General features: G+C 42.1%; 1 protein-coding gene across 7 annotated transcripts in view; it reads right to left on the reverse strand.

Moving 5' to 3' along the window:
- The window catches only part of OSBPL6 (oxysterol binding protein like 6), a 96,635-nt gene extending 78,912 nt beyond the window's left edge, over positions 1–17,723 (reverse strand). For 3 of the 7 annotated variants that reach the window (XM_058028468.1, XM_058028470.1, XM_058028466.1), the window contains exon 1: positions 17,704–17,722. The gene's annotated coding sequence lies outside the window, so the exon portion shown is untranslated. Of the gene's footprint in view, positions 1–12,850; positions 12,869–17,494; positions 17,582–17,703 lie in introns of those variants that run through there. The other 4 variants (XM_058028467.1, XM_058028462.1, XM_058028463.1 and 1 more) reach the window with 3 other exon arrangements.
- Positions 17,724–21,047: the final 3,324 nt, after the last annotated feature.

Below are 21,047 nucleotides of genomic sequence, written 5' to 3' on the forward strand. Positions count from 1 at the left end.
AGCTTGAAAATATAAAAAGATAAAACATCAAAGAACATCTTTTCTTAAGAAAATCTTACATACTCCACATTTGCAAGTTATTTCTGCTTCTGTCTTGTTAGGTTTCTGAATGGAATTGGTGTAAGCAGAGAGTAGAATTATTGCAGATGATGCAGTGCAGATAAATTAGATGGCTGTAGGAATCATAAGTGGATGTTTTTCTGTTGTCTCATGTAGCACACCAAGCATGACATCCATCATCTCTTCCTAGCCTTAGAAATTCCCTAATGCCTACAAAAATGCCCCTCTGTTGTGAGAGCTGCCTGAAAAAATATTACTTGACTAATTTCATGTATAAAGCCTCATTATGTAGTGATTAAAAAAGTTTTAAGTGTCAGTCCTAGAAGGATATTTTGAACTGCACTGCACACAAAAGTTCTGCAGCCAGTGCTGAGCTAGCAGCTCTCAGTTATGGCAGGCATCCTAGCAAATATTCCATCCCAACTGGTTCTGTATGATCTGCCACAGTAACAAACTTCTCAGAAATACCAGGAATTTATCAGGGAAGTTGAGAGAGATGACTCATCAGCAGTGACCATACACCACCAAGGAGCTGAGTAAGATGGGAGAGGCTGACTGGAATCTGACTTGAACACCACAGTGACTCACCCAGCCGCTTGACTTGCATATGACAACGCACTCCAGCATAGGAACACACACAAATAAATAAATTCTAAAAGCCCATAGAGTCTCTTCCCAATTACATCAATAGCAGACATATAGCAAATGTATCCAGAATTCTATTTTAATCTAATAAAAATAACAATACATAGAAATCTTCTGACAAATATGGGGTCAGAAGAATGGAAAATAAGATCACACAGGCTGTATGTAGAGGAGACAATCGAAGAGGAAAATAAAGATTTCTACAATTAGAGAATCATAATTTTGTTTTCCAAAAGGAGACCATCATAAATGTATTGTTTAAACACCAGAAATTCTAAGTGTAGGACTTAGAATTTACTGAACCACCCATAAAATATACAGCTTTGCAAAGTATAAAGTAACCAGTTTTTGCAGTAAAGACTAAATAAACCCTTTCCTTATTTTTATATACATTTATATTTTTAGTCAAGAGACAAAAATTATAAATCTTTATGTGCACATACCATAAAAGAGATTTTTATTCCAAGGTAGAGAGAAAAAATAAACCGAAACAGTTCAGTAAAATTTATTCTATTCCCTCAATGTTAAGGAAAACATCCTAGGTCTCCCTGCTTATTATTTATAACATTTATACATAGCTTCATTTAAAGATATGAAGAATTTTATCTGCAACTACAGTTCAAAAATGTACTGTTCTTCTTCTTCATTCAAATAAATAAATAAATATCTCTATTTATATATCCAGAGATGCTTTATGCTGAGGACAGTGTAACCAAACATAATATTTTCATTTATTTTTAAATAGACATAAGAGTAATTTTTTTTTAGCTAGATCCATCCTAAAATTAGCCTCCTAAATCTGCATTTAGCCTTGATTTAGACTTGAAATTTAAATAAGCAACAATTCTCAATGGCAGACTTGAAGCTCTTACAAGAACCCTGCTCCCATTCCCACAGTGGGGTGGGTATTTCATGTGCCTGGTCACTGCAATTGCTTCCAGCTTTATAACCAAGCTTCACAGGGCAAAAAAGGAACCCTAACCAAGTGCAGATCCTCTAAGACAAAAAGACAGGCCCTTTTCAGAGGGATGTTCTGAAAACTTAATTGAGAGACAGGACAGGGAAACCTGGATAGGTGCTTTTATGAAGTGGGTTTATCATTTTCTGTTACTTTGGTAGCTGATATTTGTATAAGAAGCTGATGGAGCCATCAAAACTTTACCTTTCCTTCAGAAGATGTTGGTGAGATTACAATATAAAAAAGACAAGAACAGAAGTCGGATACCATGAAAGTAGAAAATAAATTCATGTCAACTATTATGCTGTTTAGGGAAGGAGATGAGCTTTGCTGTAGCTGGCATTAGAGCTCTGTAACATATAAACCTCTGATTTCTAAACCAAATTGCACATGCACAAGTCCTTTGTCATTGTGACTGCTCACAGTAGCAGCTACATTAAAAGCATCTGATAGAGCAGAGTAGCACAGCAACCAGCAAAAATGAGATTTTAAATATGAGAACACACCTCAATGTAAGAGATTTTTTTGAATGCCATCAAACCACGCTACCGGAGAGGAAAAAATAAAAGCTTTAAAGATTACATCATTCATAATGAAACTACACAGCAGAAAAGGTGTTAAAGTAGAACACAAACACTTCTGGACAAGGAATATCTTTCTGTAAAAACTGAACAAGCTAGCACCTAAGTGGCAGAAAAAACTGACTCTTAAAGAGACCTCAGGCAGTAAAAATTCAAAAACATGCACCCCACTCAGGAAAAACTCTGAAAGAAAATATTTCATAGAATTGTAGAATGGTTTGGGATGGAAAGGACCTTAAAAATCATCTAGTTTCAGTATTCCTTATTTCCTATTTAGTTTATTTTGTTATTCTCTTCTCACAGCTTATCTTTTATGTTGAAAGGCTTCCACATAATTCTTCACTGGCTGAAAAAAATAGTCAAGTTCTAAACCTATGAATTGCTCTGAATTTATTATAAAGCTCAAATGCTCTGAACAGATGGAACAAGTATTTCATACAGCACATGAGCTATCCAAAAATTCACAGGCTATATATGTGTAAAACAAGGAAAATTAGGTGGGTTAACAGCAGGAAAGTAGCTAGAGGAGCTCTGTGTGATGTAGAGACGTGACTGTGAGCCCTTTGTCTGGACGGGTGCCAAGGCCTCCCCACAGTTATCCTAGCTGTAAATAGGTAGTCCTTCACTCAAGCTGAGAAGAAAAAAGGCAGACAGATGTGATACCAGCCACATTGCTCCCTTGTGAGCTGTTGGCTGCAAAATACAAGCGGGCCTTAACCACACAGGATCAATGAGCAACTGAATCCAGAGGAGATCTTTGGTAGGTTTTGTTTTGGGGAAACTTACCCAAGTATCAAAGCATCAATAAGTCTGTTGGTTCCTTTATAATTAACAAAAACTAAAACAAATAATAACATCAGAACCTGAAATACAGATTTTTCATAAAAACAGATTTAACAAATCTCATTAGTTAATACAGCTTTAATGTAAGAGCAATTACATGCTTGAAAATAAGATATTTCCCCTTTTTACCCATTTACAGTGCTCCTCCAGCATTGCCCATATTTTCTTTCTCCCTCATTCCTTTTGTAAATGATTTTATTCTGTTTAAGTGCTTCTTCCACATGGACAATCTTTTCTGCCAGATTTTTTCCACTTCTTTATTCCTATATCCAAAACGCAGAGCATCCCCACCTCTCTTTCCACAGGATTCCTTTCTTTGTTCATCTTGCCCTTTTTTTTATCCTCTACTCCTCTGTTTACTCTATGCCTTTGCTTATTTTCTACCACTTCAGCAGAAGAGAGTCCAAGCAAAGATGAAAAACAAATGGGAAGCGAAAACATTCCTTTGCTAGTTCACGGTTTGCGCATGGAAGCGTGCCATTTCTGGGAGAACAGTCCAACTGGCATCTCAGCCTTCCCTGTGGCACTGGACAACGATGTTATGTTGCTCAGGCAACCATTCCTAATTGGCTTTGGGGATGCTGAGCAAACAGGATGGGTTATTTTGCTGGTCTGTCTGAAGGTCACAGGAGCACGTGGCACTGCACACCGGTTGCTGCCACGGCAAGTGAGGCACTGAAGAGCCACATCAGGCAGCCCTGCGAGCACAAACACGCCAATCACACAGAAAACCCATCCACTCTGCAGCCTCGGTCGTGCAAAACAATGTGTACAACAGTTGTCATACAAGACTACAACAACTACTATGCCAGAGACAATGTTATTCCAGACTCGTGCTGAAAGCAAATCTGAATGTTTCTCCTGGCTTGAAAAATTAGAGATAAAAAAGGCGCTATTTATATGTAACAGTATCCTACAAGAAACAGATTGTCAACAACAGTTTGGCAGGGCACCATGAACATCTTTTAGAAATTGGGAAGAAAAATCTTCGGAATGTAAATGTCTGCTGAAACAAATGAAGATAGAAGCTTTAAGAGCAAGAGCTACTGCCTCAAAGTTCCTCCAGAGGGTTCATCTCAGTATATGTATATTTTGCATCTTAAAAGAAACACACCATATGCTAGGATGACTTTTCTTAACTAGAAAAGTCTGCCTTATATTTTTGGAACAAGCAAGTTTTTCCCTGGGCATGTTTATTGACATGTTTCATAAACCTCAAATCCTTAACTGAAAAAAGAACCTATTTTGGCTGCATGAAAAGCAGATTCTTTTTTAGTTCAGAGACCGAGAGGAGGAAGCAAGGAGAAATTTCAAGTTAAAAATACTTTTAAACATCAAGACACACCAAAATGAACACTTCATTGAAAATGTATTCAGATAAAATTTCAGTTTTCAAAATTTTCTCCCTTTTTCTTTTTATGAAAAATATTTATTTAATTTAATCCAAATTCAGTAACAAAGGCACAAAATGGAAGCATTTTTCTGAGTACAACAAACCAATAAACTGCACTTCCTAAACCAACAGAGTCACAAATCCTCTTCTGTGGATCCCTGTACTCTCTATTTTCTGCAGGGCCCACAGGAGGCACAGATCCACCTCAATCTCCCTGGTTTCCCTTGGCCCCAGAGCTATGCAGAAACTTACAGCCTATCCTCTAAGGCTGGCAGAAGGATGGAAAATGATCCAAATTTTTCTTTTCGTTGTGTTTACTCTGTTTTCACTTTGGTGTCTGCCCTGTACCATGAGGTTTCCCCAGCCCCCATCACTGGATGGGATGTCTGTGGGTTTCTTCAAGCCCACACACATTGCAGCACTCTATAATAAGCACATACAAGTGCACATTTAAGGTCTAGGAAGAGACTGGACCAGCTGGGTGGGGGAAATAGGTATTCTGAGCTCCCTGTGACACTTTTCAGTCCAACAGCAGACTTGGAAAGGCTTGGTGAGGGCAGTATGTTGTGCTCCCTGCCCTGAGTTACTGCCAAGGGCAGGACACCAGGCTCAGCAGATTTAATGCACCACATCCAGCCTGTGCTCATCTTTCATGTCTAGGGGAGGCAAAAAATATTTTCAAACTCATCAGCTGTATTTTTCAAAGGATGCTGTCTTAACTACTTTTTCCCCCACAGACAGTCCCGGTTCCCACGGCCTGGGAGTAGCTCCCACTATACAGAATAAGAGATAACTGTAGAAATCTTGTACTTGTTTATCCACAACTGGTCAGAAAGCTCTCACATACTGTTTGTTTAGCTATATTTGCATGTACTTGCAACTATTTTTGTCAAAATAACTTTCTTAGCTTCCATTATTTCCACAGTGGGTGGCTCCTTCCATGTGTTTCACCTTTTCAGAAATATTCCCCTATCTGAGGAAAGCACTCCAGTTCTCTAACATAAGCAAGCAGATTTTACCACTGAGAGCACTTGAACAAGACCATCTGAGAGGCCCACATCACAGAAAACTGACTATCAAGATGTGCTGCATCCCAAAACACAGCCACTAGTACTTAACATACAACAAGGTCAACAATGTCCTGCCACTGTCACTCAGGGGCTTTCAACTTCCACAAAACATACTCAGAGGCATTTTCAGGTTCATAATGACACTTTAACATACACAATATAAACAGATATGACAAAACATTGTTATTTAAGCCTGGAGGAAGAGACAAGGACAGTCACATTTCTCTATTATAAATTATTATGCACTCTGAAACATTAATGAAACAAATGACATTGGTGGACTGTATTCAGAAGATAAATAACAGGAAAATTAAAGACTTGCCCTTACAACTACTTCTATTGGAAGTGTGTTAGTTTTGTGAAAAGCTGTGTGAGCAAATGATGAGCTATAACTTTACTTGCACAAATCTGGTGTTACAAAAAAAAAGGGTAACTCTTGTGAGTTTTTTTCTATTTGCATTCTGTTTTCAATTGTGAGCTAATTTTTGGAAGACACTTCTTGTACAGTATTTAAGGGCAGACCTCAAAGTTTACTGCACACATAGCTCCTCATTTGTCTCAGGAGGGCTCAAGGAGGACACTGCTTGCACCCTTCAAGCTGCAGGACAGAGATATTAGAGACTCACAGGCTCTTGCTGCACTTGTGCATCCCTGATGATTGCCAATAAAACAAGCATTTTTTAAAGACTTGGTACTATACATAAAAGCAGGAATACAGGAAGATGCCCAAAATAAATAAATGCATATTGTAAGCTATCAAAATATTTTAGGAGCCCTTTCATTCTCATATCAAACAGATATTTCATAAAATACACTAGCACCAAAATGAGCAGCATCCTCTAGACATTCTGTACAGACATAGAGTCAAGAGAAAAAGCATTTGTGGTCTCTTGTACTTAGACTAAAGGGTGACCTAAATTAACACTGAGTTAAAGATAACAAAAAGACCTCCAGCAGTAAGGAGCTGAACATAAATCTGATTGTTTGAATTACTGTCATCATGATTTCTCAGAAGGAAGCAGCTCAGCCTTCACCTGCAATTCTGATAGGACTGATTCTCAACCTGAAAAGGGGGCATTTATCACTGCTGGGTGTACACTCATGCTCAAGACAGGATACCAAAAATTTTCTGTCATGACGACATCTGACTTCACTCACGTAACACAAATCCCTCAGTTGCCAGGATTCCATCCACACCTCCAACTCTGCTGTTAACAACCACCATAAGATTTTATCTGTGATCTTGGCTGAGCCAAGAAGATGTGCTGGCTGACACAAACTCCAGTCAAACTGAGTTCATTAAGTATTCCTCCTCCCTCTGCTCACTCACTTTGACAAATCAGGGAGCACTGTTCCCACACCGAGTTTCTTATTCCCATGTAAGATGGTGACAAATTTGGATTTTCCAGAACATGCTCAACAAAACACGGGCAGAATTCTAGTGATAAACTTGCAAGAATAAAACTGGTGACCAAACTACAAGCGTCCCCTTTTCTCTTTTCAGGAATCATACATTTACGAAACAGAAGATTTAGGCACCACCACCAAAGCAGAAAAAAGAATAGAAGGGTTCACTTCATATTTTGCTAGCAATGAAAACCTACATAAAGAATCACAGAATGGTTTGAGTAAAAAGGGACCTTAAAGATCATCAAGGTCCAGCTGTCTGCCATGGGCTGGGCACCTTTCACTAGAGCTGATGGAGCTGCCCAGAGCCCTGTCCCAACTGGCCTTAGACACTGCCAGGGATGGGGCAGCCACAGCTGCTCTGGGCAGCCTGTGCCAGGGCCTCACCACCCTCACAGTGAAGGATTTCTTCCTTACATCTGGCCTTAACCCACCCTTTATCAGTTTATTTAACTGCTCCTTGTCCTGCCCCTTTAGGCAAGGACGGGTGCTGTAACATCTCCCTGGAGCCTTCCCTTCTCCAGGCTGAACAAACCCCACGCTGCCAGCCTGTCTTCATGGGAGATGTGCTCCAGCCCTCACAACTTGTGTCAGAGGCTCAACTCAAGTCCTCAGGTTTTTCTGAACTTCTAATGCCATACAATTCATGGTTTGAAGTCCAGCATCTCCTTTTTAAGCTTCCTGCTGCCTACTATTTCTTAGTTACTGAAAAAAATCTCCTACCATTGTCTGGCAACAACATCTAGGGATAAGAATCGTCCTGTAAAGAATACTTTATGCAAGATTAATGCCAGAAGCATAAACAATAAAATGCTAATAAAATATTAAAAGCCATAAAAGATACCATAACTGTAAAAACAGATATGAAATTTCTCCCTCCGCTCCTTGTTCACAAATTATAAACTCGGGTAAGGACAACTCATATTTGTAAACTCATTAGAATAAAAAGCATTGATTCTGAGTCATCTATCCTTTAGACAGTGAAAATCTATTGCGATATACGTAAATGTTATCCCAAAAAGATTTTTATCACCATTCATAGTACTTTTTTTTCATTATCATAAATAAATATATCTTGAGAAAGTTATACCAGAAAACTGAATTAGAGCATCCAAGTTCTACTCAAAAGTGAGACAGCATTTTCCCATTCAAGCTTTTCATTAATGTGTATATTGCCACAGGATGAACAAGATATTGAACTTAGACACTTTTTTTTTAAGGCACTTTAGGACAATTTCATACCTCAAAATAGTACAGTATTTTGTTACCCTTGACATTTGTTTTATGGCAATACTGACTTTAAATTTCTGCTGCAATTTCTTTTTCTTCCTTGAGAGGAGAAATCACTCCAGCTGTAAGGACAACAGTAATTTTCTTAAGTAACTCCGTTAATTTTTTCAACATTCTTCAGTCCTTCACAATAGCTGTTAAAGCAGCATTTAGCCAAATATGTGTCAGTAACCTCAGCCAAGATGCCCACAGCCATTTACACAGAAGAGAAACTCCCCTGCTGTATGCAATACCTGTTCCAAAATTAATCAACACCAGAAAATAGCAGTAAAGTAATTCTTGAAAGACTACCAAGCAAATACACTAAGGAAGTACAAAGGACTTGTAAGGTTATTTGCATTACTGCTACATAGTGACACCTGATAAATATGTTTTGGGACAGCTTTCCAATTAAAAATTCTAAAAGGCAGTTTAAAAATGAGGGGAGAAAAGCACTGTAGATATTCAGCTGGAAATTGCAGTGCTCTGGAAAAAAAAATTCAAATTTATCCTTATTTTCCCTGATTTTTAACAAGCATCCCAAAACAGGAAAACTGTACCTATTTTGAAAAGCAGGCCTTTGCCCGTGCATTTGGAAAACTTAGGGAGGTCATTTTCCTTTTCTTTTTGACTCTGCAGATCCAGGGAAGTGGTCTCCACTTCCCCATCAGACTTCCCCAGTCAGACCCTCAGAAGACAAAAAGCTACACAGAGTAGAAGTCTATAGCAGAAGTTTGAAACCTACAGTCCATTCATTCCCTTCAAATATTTATGGTTTAGCCCTTGAAATTATTTGTAAAATGCCTATTACGTCTCATAATATTTTTGTTTATAAAAATTAAATGTGAGACCAGACCCTCCAAAGCATCAGTACTTAAACAGTGATAAATTTCAGTGACTACAAAGATAACATGAGCCAGCACATTCCCAAGTAAGTAAAAATCTAAGCCATGATAGGGATCATTTTCAGTTTCCTACAAAGTTTAATTTCCTCAAATAAAACATTCACCCTCTTAGCTGAACAAAGGCTTTTAAAACATACACAGTTGCATCATTATTTGATTATTTAATTCATAAGTACAAGCAATGTCTGGCCATGGGAATGACAAGCACTAAGTACACACTATACAAAATATAAAGATAAATTAAAATCAGCTGTCTGGGAAGCACACAGAAGTCTGAGAAGACGGGAAGCTTCACACTTCCTCATTTATTTTTTAATGGATAAAACTGACATTAGCTGAAAAAGTATTGATTTTCTGTGCTGTTACCCGTGGGTAACTAAAGATTTTAAATTCATTTTTGCAGCATACCAAGATTGCTTAAAAAGAAAAATTTCAGAGAGGTCTGCTTGAATTACTTTCTGGGTCCCACAACACATACAGACATTTATTTCTGTTCAGACTTGTCCTCCTAAATGAGAAACCTGCATTTGGAAGTTGCACCATTATGTTTAAATCTGCTTCAGCACGGCTGAGATGTATAACCCACCTTGACAGAAACACCAACCTAAAGTGCAATAATATTTCACTTGCTGCTATTAAGAAACGGCACCTTACACTGCTTCTAGGCATAAGAGATGGTAGGAAAATAACCCATTTTCCTTGGTATGCTTGCACTGTGAGCATCCAGGCCTTTTGTTCTCCGAGGTTTGTTTCCTTTTATGCCCCCAGCCCTGGCACTGCCCCCCAAGGGTCTCAGGAGGAGCACACAGGGGTGGCAGCTGGGGGAACAGGCATGGAGCAGCACCAGGCTGGCCCAGGGGCCGTGCCTGTGCCACCAGAGGAGCAGGGAGCTGGGCACAGGTCTGCAGATCCAGGGGCAGAGAGTTAAAGGGCAGTGACCGTGCAGGACAGACAGGGCGACGAACAGGCCAAGAGCTGCGGCAGATGTCTCAGCGCTGGAAAGCCAGAAGGGATGAACACACCCCTGGTGCATTTGGGTTTTAAAAAATTAGGCTTCAAAATAATTTTGTACTCATTACATTTCTTTATAAGAATTAGATTTCACCTACAAACAGATTTAGCAATGTTGGTGCTTTTCTCAGTGTTATATCACACAGCTATGACACATTTTTCATGGCAAACCACCCAAGAATCAGCCAAGAAAGCAGAACTACGTGTTCCTCAAGATATCTGCAGCCTTAAGAGCGGCTTGTTTCCACTAGTTTCCAAAATGGGAAGGCTGCCATAGATGTTGCAGAATAAAATCTCTGATGTTGCCATACCCCCCACAAGCACACTCAATGTTTCTCAGCACTGAGCGCAGTGCCCACAACCAGACAAAGCAAAACACAAAACAAAAACATCATTTTTAACTATGTTCATTACCTTTGAACTTATGCAAGGGCATTAAAAAACCCCTTCTTTCTTATGAGATACTGCCTTTTTTCTATAGAGATCTATGAGCCTAATATACATCAATCACAACCTCAATAGTTCTGGTTCATTATATGTAAACCCCTTTACCTGGTGTTAGCTAGAGCTGCTCCCCTTAGGGGAAATTCACCATGTTTATCAAGTTATTATTATTATTATCTACCTGCATTTTACACAGCATTATTCCTCACTCCATCTTTGAAATTATTTTTACTGATTTACTACAAAAAGATATGAAAAAGAATGAAGAAAATGTAGAAGATTCTAAAGTCAATGGATTCATACTTTACAAAAGAATTCTGTGTAACTTTAAAATAATTCAAATAGTCAATAATATATAGAATAGTAAAGAGATACAGCACAGGTTTATGACTGGTATTTGACAGCTTTACACAAAATGATTGAGCTAAAGTGCTCGCAAAGTTAAGAAGAAAGCACAAAAACCTGAAAACACGGAATAAATCTTTAAAAATGCTGAAGAACATTGAGGGGGAAATCTAATTATGAATATATCAGAAGGTAATTTCACCAGAAATACCGTAAGGTGGCAGGGAATGATAGTATCTGTGTGCCTTTGCCCCACAGGCAGCAGCCAAGGGCCAGAACAGCTCTGAGCTGGGCAGGCAGCAGGAATCAGAGCTGGAGGCAACAATCCATCCATCCATCCATCCATCCATCCATCCATCCATCCATCCATCCATCCATCCATCCGTCCGTCCGTCCGTCCGTCCCTGCCCCGTGCTGCCCTCATACAGAGCAACATTCCAGCTATCAGAACGTGCTCCTGTCAGAGAGGACAAGTGGGTGTTTGGCTCTGCAAAGGTCATAGAGCTGGGAGGAAAATGAGGCACTCAGCAGGGCACAAAACATCAGGAGGACCATGAGCAGGGACCTGGTACACAGCCTCTGCAGAACTGGGCTGCGCATCTCAGCTGGAAACCCAAACCCAAGGGTATTAAGAAAAATATCACAGCTTTAGGAAAGGCCACATGATTACAACTGGCTGTTTTACCTGAACCTACTCCTTCTAGATTGATGTTACATTGTTTTGGCCAAAACACTATGAAAACCCAAAGAAATTGATTAATAGGAATTCATTCATTTTAAAGGCAAAAAAATCTGACACCCTCTCCTCTTCTGAATGTAGCTCAGAAAATTTAGATTTGCAGCAGGCAGACAGACACACAGCAGCTGTGATGGAAAGGGTAGGAGCTATGAACCCAAGCTGCCATGCCATTGCTACATTTCAGGGCATCTGCAGATCCAACCACAACCTTTGCATCACCAGAAATGGCAATTCAAAAGCATATCACAGATTACTTCTGTTTCTTTCCCTTAAACTCACAGATACTGCACAACCCCGTGGAGCTACTGGGGAGTCCTATAAGGCTCTCAAGGGCTGGTCAGCTGGGCTAATTCTAACCCTCCTTTCTGACTTGGTTTGAGGCCTCCCCCAATAATCCTCAACACACATCAAAAGCAAGAACAACCATTATTGTCTTAATTAGAGACAGAAGCCACTCTTGTTATTAATTGCAAGCTCTGTCACAAAACAGTATTTATGGTGAATGGGCAAGAGGCAGAGTATGCAGCTACTAGAAAAAATACCTTGTTTGGGTTTTTTGAAGATTATTTTGCATTGCAAATAATAATTGCATTGCCTTGCCTGTCACTGAATTGCATACTGCAAACTGACCATGGGTTTTGTATGTAGGCTACGCTACCAATTATTAGGAGAACCAAGAAAAGCCCGCTCAGTGGAACAGCATGTAATTTACATTTAGCTTTCCACAGCATATTTGCACACCCACACAATATAGGTCACAGTTAGGGAGAGTTAGAGTACTCCTTTTTTTTTCCCTTCAGTCAGAGAATGCATTACTTTTGCCCATGATTTCGTCACTCAGAAATATTACACCAGGTAGTAACTGTGACCTGCCCATACTTCCTGGAAGTTACACACAGAGTTGTCAGGCACAGGTGAATGTGGAAAGACAACTTGTATTTAACTGACAGGAAGGGGTAGGGGGGAAAGGAGATGGATTTTTGTATTCTTCAGTCATTACATAGAATGAAAAATAATTTGTCGGCTACAGACAGACTCATCTTCTGACTGCTCTACAGCTCTATTTCACATCATTCCTTATCCTTCTGTTTTTGACAAGCACCTTCTGAAACTTGTTCTCCAGAAACAGAATAAATTCCAGAAGCATGGACTTACACAGAAAAGCACCATAATTACTTACCAGAGGGATGTATATGTCATGTTCACACTGGGGTCAGAGGGATTCACGATGACTCAACACCAACTGCCGCTGTTCGGATCTCAGCAAGCTGCTTTATGTTGAAGCTGCTTCCTTTTAACTAAGTATGATTTCCACCATTAGCCACCACTTTCTCACCCAGCTGACCCACTCTACTCTGAAAGAAACATTTGTCACTGAACTAACCACTCCAGCTTTCCATTTTCAAGACGAAAGTCCCTTTATCTAGTCCATTTCTTGCCATTTCTGTAGCTCTCCATCAATGATCCTGCCTTTCCATTTTCCCTAGATCTATCCTTACCATGTGACAACACAGCTAACTGGCTCCCTAAATACCAACTGCTTTTCTTTTATAAGTTGCTCTCCACCATTTTCCCTGAAAATAAATTAATTAAAGAAACTTTTATCTTGTGGCTAAAATCTCAAAAATTGCAATCTAGGAAGATGAGCCACAGTCTCTCTAGGTTAATTTCTCTCCCACTTCTCCTATAACATTGCCATTTCTTTCCAAACAAGGCTGAATTTGATTTTCAAAGGCAGAAAGGAAGAAACAGTTAAACACTGCTTTCCTGAAAAAAGATCAAAAAGATGCCACATATTTCTGAGAAGGTCATCTATAAAAATCCTAATAAAGTACAAATGGGAGCAAGAGTGCACCTGCAGTCCCACTGCAGATGCAGGCTGACCACACACAGGACAGACACAGTACAGGCAGAGAGGAAACGAGAAGAAGAATCACCAGCCTGGAACCATTCCTGTAGGATGTTAACAGAAACTTCTCTTGACCTAAATTCCATTTAACATCACCTTATCCATACTGGGTTTGTCACAGGAGAAGAGGTTGGGGTAGCAACAAGAATTGAGAGACATCATTGCATCACATAATCTGAATAAAATAAAGTCATGTTATATTAATCAGGATGAGTGTGGCATTTCTATCCCAGCCTGTCTACCCCATGACACACAAAAATCAAGAGCCAGGTGATGCTGCCACAAGAGACCCTGAGGAACAGAATGCTCACTCCAGCTGCCTAATGTGTCCAAGTGGCCTGGACCTCACACCAAGCTGTTCCCTTCCGAGTGGCATGGCCCATGCTTCCCCACACCTGGAGCTACTGCTTAAACTTCTTTCTCATTTATTTATTATTTAGCCCTTTCTGATTTAAACTGTCAGCATGAGCCATGAAAGTCTCACCAATTCCACTGCCCATATCTAAGGTCAATCAGCACCAACATTTCTGCAACTCTTTAGACTCCCACTGCAACCATTTTGCAAGAAGCAGGAACTGCTACAGAGCAAAGCCCTTCTATTGCCTTTCATTTTCCAGGATTGATCAGGTCAGCCGCAGCCAAGGCCTCCTCTGTCCGAGCAGGCGGGCCTTGCTCCCTGGCACAGGTTTCATACAGACTCTTCTTTGGGCAACCTGAGCTCCGTCAGATTTTCTGTTGAGAAATGCTGCAGTTCATTATCTGAAAAAGTGTATCACATTCCAAGATACGGTTTCTTGAAATCGATCTTTAGATCATTCTTAGACAAATGTTATCTACTTCGGGTTGACTTGTTTTCATAACAAAGCAGTCCCAGATCTATGCTCTACTCTACTGATGTAAAGGATCCAATTCATCATTTTAACACCTCTGCATCCTTCACAACCATACTGTGCCTTTTGCTTGCTTCCTTCAACACCTACGCTGATATGGCAAATTCAACACACAAACACACACACATACACACAACCCAAAAAGAGTAAGCATTTACTTTAGTATTCCACTGTGAAGGATTTTTTAATCTCATTAAACTTTGCTTATGAAAGAAACACAAGCCTGAAGGAAATTCTTGAAGAAATTCCTTTTTGAAGTCTAATTACCCAGAGTAACATTTCCCATGAAAATTATCTACAGAAACCACTGCTTTTTCCCATACCAGGATAGTCAAAAGCTTCCAAACCAGAAAACATTTAGTTACAAGGAAAAGAAAACAAAAAAAAAAAACAAAACCAAAAACAAACTCCCAAAAATCTCTAGGAACTGTTTGAATTGTTCAGTGTTTTTAAAAAATATTAAAAAATACAGGAGTAATGTACAAGTATTTGCTGCCCTATACATGAGGCAGAGGGGCTAATTAAATAATTAGGACAGGCTCATTTTATGCATATACAAACATTAAAAATATAAACACACACATGTTTAGCAGCAAAGGGCTGGCAGTTCTTTCCTGTCTCCCACTGCAGGGACAGCAGGTTCTCCAGCACGGCACAGGCACAGAAGGCTGACCAAAGTCCCTTAAGAAATACAGCCCTCCTGAGACAAAGCCCCATGGTAAAGAAGCATACATTCCCAGGGAAAAGCCCTTGCTGATATCCCATGTGCTGGCAAGAACAAGAGCAAAATCATTCACTCCCAGCACACTACGAAGCCCATCGTTAGGCTGTGGCTCAGCTGAAATGTGCAGCACCCAGGGGTACACACACACACACAGAGCCACACACACCTGGGCCAGAGGAATACAGGAAGATGTAGCATGAGCACTCTCTGCTCATCCCCAGAGTGGACTGGAGAAAGAGGTGGCAAAGGAGAGCAGTCTCATGCCTGCCACCACTTACAATAGAGCAGGAGGCCAGGGACTGCCCTGTCACAGAGCTTTAACTTCCCACAGCCATGGCAGCTTTGTAATAATGTAATATTTAATATATATTTAATGTAATAACATCCAAATCGCTTCTCAGGTGCAAAGCAACTCTGACACTTGTCAGTAAAGCTCTGCTTCTGATGGCTGTACAAAAACACATCTGAGCACATTAAATTACAGAGTACAGCCCTTCGACCAGCACTTGGAAAAAACCCCACATGTATTCCTACAAGTATATGCAAACCAGTGTTCACATCACAGACATTTATGAATGAGCTCCCAGAATGGGCTAAGAGCAAAAATATCCCATTAATAAGCAAGGCTGCAGCCAAGGCCCCCCACAGTACAGCTCTAAGTTCTCTGGAGGATCTGGGAGAGCAACGGCAAATTAATGGGAAGTGGAAGAAGCATGCTTGATGAACTACAGTACAACAAGGGGTGCTTCTTTCAGCCTTCAGCAGCAAGGGGAAATGTTTATGGAATCTTCAGCAACAAACCCTCCAGTACCATTTTCCAGATATACATCCCGCCATGTACTTGGAAAGAAAACGTTGTTTAAATATAAAACTGTTACAGTTTTCAAAAAATCAGTGTTGTACACATCTCTGGTAATTTATCTAAGGTGGAGAGAAAAGATAAAGTAGTCTCCTTGTGTAGTTTTTAAACAAAAAGAAAAGAAATGAGTATTTATTACATATACATGAAAATGCTTCACTAAACATATAAGATCCATAACAATGACATCTGTTTAACCTCTAAAGGTCAAGGTCATGTCATTTACACCAAGATAAAAAGTCTAATTATAGTATCTACAGCTGTATGGGCAAAGGCTGGTTATTAGAAAAGAACTATTATAAACCAAACACAATTACACTGTAGAGAAACCATTAGATACTTGATGAGATTTTAATCTTTGAGCTGGTATCATTCTGCAAGTTAATCATCTAGAGAACAGAAAATCTGTTAGGAATGCAATTAAATGTACTAGTTCCATTAAAATTGAGCTGATATAGTTAATTGTAGTCCTAAAATAGCAATTTCCTCACACCTTCACTAAGCAATTTTTTTCATCTACTGAGTAATAGTCTATTTAAGGAACACTTTTCACTTAAACTCTCAAATAAGATTTGTGAATACTTTTGTTCTCTCACGCTACCCCATACAAGTTGCACTGACGTTTGTTATTTGACCTTGGCTTCCTAATTTGCTCTGAGAAGTCCAGCAAGGTCTTTTGTTTCAGTTAGTCTGAGTCCATGGTACCTGCACTGCTGAAGCTTTCGGGAAGAAAATCACCAGTGTATGCTCCCAGCACACGACAGCAATTAGAAACTGACATGAAATGACGAGCCAATGGCAAAGCTCACGTCATACAGTCATTTTAGGCATCAGCACTTTGGGCGAACACATGATTTCCAAACATCAATTTCAATGAATGCATCTTCAAAGTACTTGGAAGGGATTTGCAGCCCTGCTAGCAAATGGGGAACACAGGCCATTCCTGCCTTTTTTGGAGAAACAGAACGAAAGCAAAAAGGTATCCTAAGAGCGCATCAACTTGGCAATAGCTAATCTGCAACTGCACCTCAGAGACCACACAGTTTATTGGAGCATTTTAAATTGCTCTGCAGGGAAGGGCGAAAAAATCACGACTTCGGGGAGCGCCAGGGAAGCCGGGGCTGCCACCGGCGCATCTCTCTGCGCGGATGCCGTTACGTAACCCCGGCCCGGCCCGGCCCCCCCGGTCCGGATGCTCCGGCTGCGCCCCGGGGCCGCAGAGCCACGGCCGGGCCCCAGCCCCAGCCCCAGCCCCAGCCCCGGCCCCGCCGCGCCCCGGCCGCTCCCGCCCTCCCCAGCGGCCCCGCCGCGGCACCGGCACCGGCAGCGCCCGCCGAGCCCGGCTCCGCCGCCGCCCGCCCCGGGACTCCCCGCACAGGCCCGGTCCGTCCCGCCGCTCCGGGCCCACACCCGCGCCCCCAGCGCCGCCGCTCCGCGCCCACCTCCTGGCCGGGATCCGCGGCGCATCCCCGCTGCGGCCCGGGAGGCTGCGCCCCGCCGCTCCCGCTCCCTCCCTCCGTCAGGCGGGCGGGCGGGGAGCTGCGGCGGGAGGGAGGGAGGGAAGGAGGGAGGGGGCGGGCAGCCGCAGCCCCGCCGCGCCGCCCCCCGCCCCCGCCCGCCGGCCAAGGTGCCCTCGGCCGGCCGTACCCACCTGCGGCAGCGCCCCGGGCCCGGGCACAGGTGCGGCACCGCGCTGAGGAGGGGCTGGGGCTGGGGCAGCGATGCTCCGCCGAGCGCGGCTGCAGCCCTCTGCGCGCAGCGGCGGGGCGGCGCCGGGCTCGGCTCGGCTCGGCACGGCTCGGCACCTCGCCGTCCCTCCCGCAGCCGGCCCCGGTGCGCCCAGCAAAGCCCCGAGTCGGGGTGCTGCCGGCGTGACGGAGACAGCGGGCGGCGGCGGGGACCGCGTAACGGGCCTGGGTCATGACATCGGGTCTGGAATTGCACGGGAAAGCACGTGCCGCCCTGGAGCGCAGGGATCTCCGTGCCAGGGCGGGAGCGCGGTGCCACACAAAGGGGTGCCGCCGGGGGACAGCGCTCTCGGCAGCAGCCTGAGCGCCTTTCCCACCCAGGTTTGGTGACACAAGCACGACACCCAGCCTTGCACCGTCACCCTCCCGCAGTGGTCACTGCGTTAGCCGATCAATCTTTGTCAGCTGATAATGGGAGGTTGTAAAAAAACACATTACATGCGCCAGAAAGCTGCCGTAGAAATTACTCCTCTGATTTAATTTGTATTAGGTTCTTGGGGGTTGTTTTGCTTTGGTCGGTTGGATTTTTGGGGACGGGAATTGCTTTTTTTTCCCTGTAGATCCTCCATCACAGCTTTTTCAACATCCTTGATAGCTTAAGCACACCTTTGGAAAGGGGAAGCTGGACTGTCTTGTGTAGAGAAGCCATGGAGTGGAACCGGTCACCTTGCTGCGGAGCAGGCAGGTTGCAGACTCATCGGTCTGGCTGTGACATGCCTCCGGCACCCCGGTCACTCCCTGTCCTCCCCTGGGCTGCACCTCCTGCCCTCTCTTGGCAAACTGTACTCAGACTATTTACATCCCCCACCTCAGCCCTGCACTCTGGTTCACAGTAACAAGATTGGAAATAGATGTTGTCGTCCAAGAAAATCAATTTAAATCCCTGGAGAACCGGATGCCACCGCCAGCAAATTTCAATAAGAGAATGGGAAAAAGGGCAAATACTGCAGAAAAAAGTAGATTTACAGAATTCTATAAATTATTGAACCTACACTAGTCATTAGGCAAAGACAGGCTGTGTGATGCTGATTTATGTTTTTCCTATTTCTCAAACTGGCAGCTGCAGATTTGGGAGTATCATTGTGCAACAAAGGGCATCCTGGCATACAAAGCCATAGTCATTTTCCTATTAAAGCAGAGACCTCCATAGAAGGATCCCTTGACACGGTATTTTTGGTGTAACTTCTCAGATAAGCTTCTTGGAAAAAAAAAAAATATTCTTTCAGCTGAACCTGAAAGTGTCATTTTCAATGTGGTTGAATAAAGCTAGGACATTCATTAAGTAACACTTCTTTTTTTTTTTCTTTTTGGTATTCAGTTTCCAAGAGCCGGAGCAGGAAAAGTGCTAAGCAGGACTTTGGTGAGTGTCAGAGTAAGTTTTCATGTAAAATCCATAGAAATATTAAGCATGAAGCCACATAGCTTATAAGACACATTTAAGATTGGATTATTAGAGCGCAATGCCTCTCCCCAAGTTAAGGTGCAAACAAGGCAATGTGCCAATGTCAGTAGTACATTGGATTTTATTTACCAGTAAATGGATGGGACAGTGGGGTGGGAGAGTGAGAAAAATAAGAAAAAGGAAGCAGGGGGTGTCGGGAGGGAAGAGAATGACAGAGGGACATCACTGTGATAGAAAGATATCACCACCCGTGGATCCAGACAGCATCCTGTTACTCCTTTTCTGGTCTTCTCCATTGGAGGGGTGCCATGAAATGTAGAGTTCAATGGGTTAACACCTTCAGGTGTCCAAGGGAATGCCCAAGCACCTCCCCTCCATGGGAAGAGATGTTTTACACTGTCTTTTGGTACACTGGATCTGTTGCCAGGTCGTGGTGGAATGCCTCAGAAATGAGTCTGGGGGTCCTCTGGGGGTCTTTAATGGCTTACACATGACAGCTGCCTCTGACATCAGCAAAGTCAAGCCAGTTATGCCCCATCACAAGGGATGCCTGTGTGTGAATGTTAATGTCCCTTGTGGATGTGATCTGCCCTGAGGAGGGGAGGTGGCAATGTCACAACTGGGCCAGTTGCATGCTGGACAACAACTGGCATGATAAAAACACGATCCCTTCTCTGGAGGGTCTGCTTGTTATCCGACTCAAAGCTCAGCTTGCAGCCTCCAAGGGTGGGTGTTCATTCCCTCCATCTCATGTGGAGCAGAGGCTTCACCAGCACATCCCCAAAACCTCTCCCCATCCACCCTGGCCACGGAAGGAAGAGTGCAAACCCTGCCTCAGTCTGTGGCTGCAGCTCCCCCTGCCAGACCCAGCCAGAGCTGATGTTCCAGCACAGCTGCTCAGCTGCTTTCCTTGTGGATTCACTCTTCTTCCCCAGCCTTGGTGACTTCTCCTTAGGCCTGAGATTAACTGGACAATAGTACCACCTTTATCTTATGTCAAGTTCCCATCAGGTATCTTAACTCACAGTTCAGTTTCCCAGATTCAGGCAGCATGGGCTTCCTGCAGCTTCTTTAGAGACTTTGCCCATAGTGCCCATAGTGGGCAAAGTCCTTTGATGACCATAACAGTGATTTTTAAGTGTCTTAGAAACAATAATATTAATAATGTAGTAACTGATTTTTCTTCTAAAAGAAATAAATAACAGGGCAGGGAGGCAGAGGTGTCTTAAGGTTCATTCAAAAACACCATTTCAGACAAGAGGCTATTCAACCTCTGTGACCTGATAGAAATTCCAGAAAACTGTATTGTTAATTATCTCACTTGTTTCTGAACAATTTATTCTTTAATACTCTCTTAATGATCTTGATACCAAATTCTTAAGTGTCTATTCTGCAGAGGGGTTTGGGTTTTTTTCACTCATTTGCCTATGCTTAGACCAAAGGGAAACAAACATGTAGAAGGGCAGTTTAAATTGTTTTAAAATAACACAGTTACATTACATAGATGGTAAACAAAGATGGATGACAAAGTGCCATGTATACACACAGATATCCTTATCTTCTAAGGTCTGAACTGATAGAACTTATATAGAACTTATAGTTCTTAATAGAACTGATTCTTAGATAACTGTAATCATTCCCATTTTTTACATCAGGCAACAGGGAATTTTACTAAATATAAAATGAAACCTTTGCTTACCAGCCCTATGCTGAGGATAAGCAGATCTATGGACATTGGAAATATTTACTTACAAAACTGCAAGAAAATACTTTTATTTTCTCCTGTAATAAGCAATATTGTTGTTTCATTGCTGTCATTTATTGTTAGGGCGGTGTGTGTTTGGC

The sequence above is a fragment of the Melospiza georgiana genome, chromosome 7 (assembly GCF_028018845.1).
Source record: "Melospiza georgiana isolate bMelGeo1 chromosome 7, bMelGeo1.pri, whole genome shotgun sequence".
NCBI lineage: Eukaryota > Metazoa > Chordata > Aves > Passeriformes > Passerellidae > Melospiza > Melospiza georgiana.